Source organism: Dipodomys spectabilis, unplaced genomic scaffold (genome assembly GCF_019054845.1).
Source record: "Dipodomys spectabilis isolate Male_0828 unplaced genomic scaffold, ASM1905484v1 ptg000031l, whole genome shotgun sequence".
Lineage (NCBI taxonomy): Eukaryota > Metazoa > Chordata > Mammalia > Rodentia > Heteromyidae > Dipodomys > Dipodomys spectabilis.
The window spans coordinates 864568-869193 of record NW_024870708.1 but is presented as its reverse complement, the minus strand read 5'-3'; the positions used below and the strand labels follow the sequence as shown (position 1 = coordinate 869193).

The window sequence follows — 4626 nt, the reverse complement described above, 5'->3', positions numbered from 1 at the left end:
AGGACCCTATGGCAGAAAAGCCAGCTCTAATTGGCAAAAATGAATTAGTTCAATAGGCTATGCACTCCAAATGGTTGCTCTCCATGGTGATAAAAACAACAAACTCTTCCTGCTGTGCCGACCTGGAGCTGTTGCCCACTTATCCCTGAGATTGCTCATGTACCTGAGAACACAGTGCAGGAAGAAGGGCCTTAAGATTAAAATATATAAAAATGCAAAACCAGAATATTTATAATAAGAAAAAAATTTTAAATGCACAAGATACGTCATTCGCACAGATAGTGCAGTTTGGCATCCTGGAGAAAGCGGGGACCCAAGGTGCAGTTATCCAAGGGAAAAAATAAATTACAATCACATTGGCCAAGAATGGAGGCGGGGGCAGGGGTGGGGAGAAGCACAGAGCAGCAGGTTTGCAGGCATTCCCTAGTAAACCATGTTGCCTGTCATCACAACCCAATGCCTGGACCAGCTCTCCCAGCACTACGGCTAAAGATAGGGTGATGAGGAAACAAGATGTGGAGGAGAGGAGGTGGTGGAGAGACAAAAAACAAAACAAAACAAAACAACCGTGCCTTGCTCCTGACAGGCCCTCCTACTCAAGGAACTACACCTTGGGGATTTGGGCCCATGGATCTGCTGGTCTGATGCTTATTTGTTTCACACCCTGGCAAGAGAAATAGGACACATCCTTCTTTAAAGGAACAACTTGCCAATCTGGGTCATTTTTAGAAGCTGGAGGCTGGGGGGGGGGGGAGGGAAGGGAAGCATGTAGGGCAGGTGAAGCTTATCATATAAAGTATGCAGGTTTCAAAATGGTTCCCCCAAAGCCCCTCACTTGAATTGGGATGGGATTCCTATGCATCACCCCTTCCCCTCATCAAAAGAGAAGATGGGGTGATGCTGGGACATCCCAGGCTGAGACATATGGCAGTGCCAGCTACTCTCCAACCCATCCCATATCCCCACTTTCTCCACTTTGCCGATTGATGCCTGCTCCTTGAAACTTCCTGCTGGCAAGAGTAGCCCCCCTGATTCTGGTGGCTCAATTTTGGGCCTCGGGGAGCAGGGCAGGTCTGTGATCTCTTCTTCTTATGCTTCCCTAAAGTAGGCAGGCTTTCACTGGGAACTGGGAACCTGCTGAGCCTTCAGTGGACAGGAGGCCACCATGTGGTTGATGCTTTGGCAGAAGTGGCACTTCTTGGGCTGTGGTGGCAGCTTGCATTCCTTGGCATGATGGTCTAGACCACCACAGTTGTAGCACCTGTCTCCTTCAGCATGTTTTTCAACTTTGGCCGCCTCTCACTCCCAAAGAGAACACCCCACTGGGCCCAGTGAATCCAATGGATTCTAGGCCTTTGGCAGACTTCTTAAAGGTAAACTCTACAGCCTCTCCCACCCTCAGGCTCCAGAAGCCCTCCATGTGCAGCTTACACTGGTGCACAAAGACGTCCACCAGGGGGTCCAGCGTGACCATGGTGCGGACGGACATGGATAGGAAGCTGAACCCCATGATCACGTTGAACCACTTAAAGATGCCGGCCCTGTGCAGCAGCTGCGGCTCCTCGGCCACCTGAGCCGCATCCGCCGGCGCTTACTCCAGCGCCTTCTCCACCGCCTTGGCACAGCCACCTGCAAACTGCTAGTTGGACACCAAGCCCATGGTCATTGGCTGAGCCCTCGGTCCCGGGCCCCTAGTCGGGCTGCTGCTGGCCCCTGAGAAGTCCGGAGGCAAAGGTGAGGTGCGGAGAAGAGGCGACTACATCTTTGTTTTTTTTAATTTATTTTACTTTATTTGTGAAAATACTGTACAGAGGGTTTACAATTACATGGGCAGGATAATGCGTACATTTCTTACCAAGCATTGCAGCCTCCTCCTTTGTTTACCCTTCACATCCCTTCCCAGCCTCCCCCTCCTCCCCAGTCCCAATCCTTCTCACGCCGCCCTGCCCCCCCCTCCCACCGACGTTGTAAAGCTCGTTTTGGACATAACAACTTGTACTTCTCATTGTTACAACAGGTCCACCTGTATCCTTAAACGACTTGTTTTTCCCCATCTCCTCCACAAGTCATACTGACATCAAATATAGTGAAAGCAGGGGTTATACTGTGGGGGAGGGACATACAAAGCAACAAAGAAATAATCTTATAAATGCGTTAGAAACACATGCATGAAAGAAAAAAACATTAAAACACATATCTAAGGGTTCATTTTCCTAATATCACATTATCTGACCTTTTCCGCTTGACTCATACGTGTACTAGATATTACAATTAAGGGAAACCATGGGGCCTATATTTCTTTGGTCCTGGCTTACTTCGCTTAATAAAATTTTTTCCAAGTCTTTCCATTTCCTAACAAATGGGGCAATGTCATTCTTTCTGATGGAGGCATAGAATTCCATTGTGTATATATACCACATTTTCTTGATCCATTTATCTACTGAGGGGCATCTGGGTTGGTTCCATCTCCTAGCTATGGTAAATAATGCTGCAATAAACGTAGTTGTGCTGGTAGCTTTAGTGTGGTCTTGTTTGTAAACATTTGGGTAAATGCCCAAAAGTGGGATTGCTGGGTCATAGGGGAGTTCTATGTGGAGTCTTTTGAGGAACCTCCATACTGCTTCCCAAAGTGGTTGAAAAGTTTACATTCCCACCAACAATGAAATAAGGTTCCCTTCTGTCCACATGCCCTCCAGGATCTGTTGTTGTTAGTGTTCTTGATTTTTGCCATTCTAACTGGAGTGAGGTGGTATCTCAATGTTGTTTTGATTTGCATTTGGGTGCAGTTTCTTGACCTTTATTGTGGTCTTGCTGGTTTTCTATGTGTAGGACATTTTAAGAATCTTTTGTAGGGCTGGTTTGGTGGAGATGAATTGTTTCACTTTTCCTTTGCTATGGAAGGTTTTTATTTGGCCTTCAGTTATGAAGGAGAGTTTAGCTGGAGTCTAAGTAAGCTCTCGCATAGAAAGCAGTTTTAGAGTTCCAGTGAACAGTCCTAAGTCAGAGAATTACACCACGTGTGCCATGACAGGACAGAGAGTTAGGCCAGAGACGGAAACCCAGGCAAGGAGACACTTCTGAGCACTTGCCAGCAGCTGCTGCGGTGGCGGCAGCTGTGGCGGTGGCGGGCAAGCACAGGTGCCATACCTGAGCAACAGAGAGTCCGGGACAAAGGAGCCAGACGCAGCAGGCGAGCGGATTCTACTCAACACCAGCAAGAACCGACAAGGAGCAGACATCTTCATCCTGCAGTTCCCAGACCAGAGATGACCCAGGAACTAAGACTCGGCGTGAGTAGAAGCCTGACCTCCTCACTCCTTCTCAGGGAGCAGAGGAAAGAAGGCCACCCCTCCCCCCCCAGCACCGGTGATCTCCATCTTGGATACCGACAAAGCTCGGCGGAGCTGCTAGCTCCAACTCAGGCCTTGGAATAAAACGAGTCATTTAGCAGGTCACAAGAACTTAACGGCGGTGTGACTTGCCAGACTCAGCTCCACCCAGGGAAAAGTCACCCAGCTCGGGCGCCAGCCCGAGGAGTGGGTTTCTTCACTGGGTAATCAGAGCCAGAGGCTGCCCCTCCCTCCAGCAGCCTGGACAAGCAATTGAAAATCAGTAAACAGAAACCCTGAGAATGGCTAAAGGCTGGGCTCTGTGAGGTTTTCACAAACCAGCCCCGGAAAAGCTACCAGAACCTAGCCTCATCACTGCATCCCCATCTTTTGTAATACTAAAAGCAGATCTGTCTCCCAATGAACTAGCCTGGGAGGAGGGAGGAGGATCGCCAAATCCTGGGTAAAACAGAGCATTTTACTGCCTGTTTGAACAAACTGACTTAAGAAACCAACCAAGCCACAGGACCACAAGCAGACCAGAGACTCCAACAAGAGGCTGGTTACGGACACAAGGGAGATACAAGATTTTTCCCACTCCTCCCAAAAAAAATCAAAGAAGTTTTTTGTGTTTATTTTGTGTTTATTTTTTTCTTTTTTCTCTTCTTCTTCGTCTTCTTTTTTTTTATTTTTTATTTTTGGTACCTTATATAAAAATTTTTTTTCTTTTCTAAATCTTTTTTCAATCTTTAATCTTTGCCTTTTTTGATAAAATAATTGTTTTCCAGAAACTTTCTTTTCCTCTTATAATTTTTGTTTTGGGGATACGGGGGTGAGCGTTTTTGCTTTCTTTTTCTGTCTTCTTTCTCTTTTTTTTTCTTTTTAAATTATCTTTTTGTTTTTTGTTTAGCTCTACTGAACTTGTCATCTTTTTCTTCTTCCTTTCTTATCCTTTTCACCTTCTCCTCTCTTTCGTTCTTCTTTATGTGACTTAATTCTTGTCCTGCACATCCTCAGATAAACCCGTAGTTGACTATGAGACCCTATCCCCCATTGTGTACACACTTAATCCACAAATTTATTACTCAAGTCAAAACCTCTAAGACTTAAATTCCTTAATAGCAGTACTACCTCTTTATAACTATATAATATTTTAAGCATTTTTATTTTTAAGTTTTTCACATCTCCTTTATATCCCTCCCCTTCTCTCAATAAATTCACGTTCTTATCTAAATAGATTGTTATCGACTCTACATAATTTTATTAATTTCTTCCTTTCTATTTTTTCTGGTCTCTT

General features: G+C 45.7%; 1 pseudogene; it reads right to left on the bottom strand.

Moving 5' to 3' along the window:
• Positions 1 to 1042: 1042 nt before the first annotated feature.
• Positions 1043 to 1660, bottom strand: LOC122105425 (annotated as a pseudogene).
• Positions 1661 to 4626: the final 2966 nt, after the last annotated feature.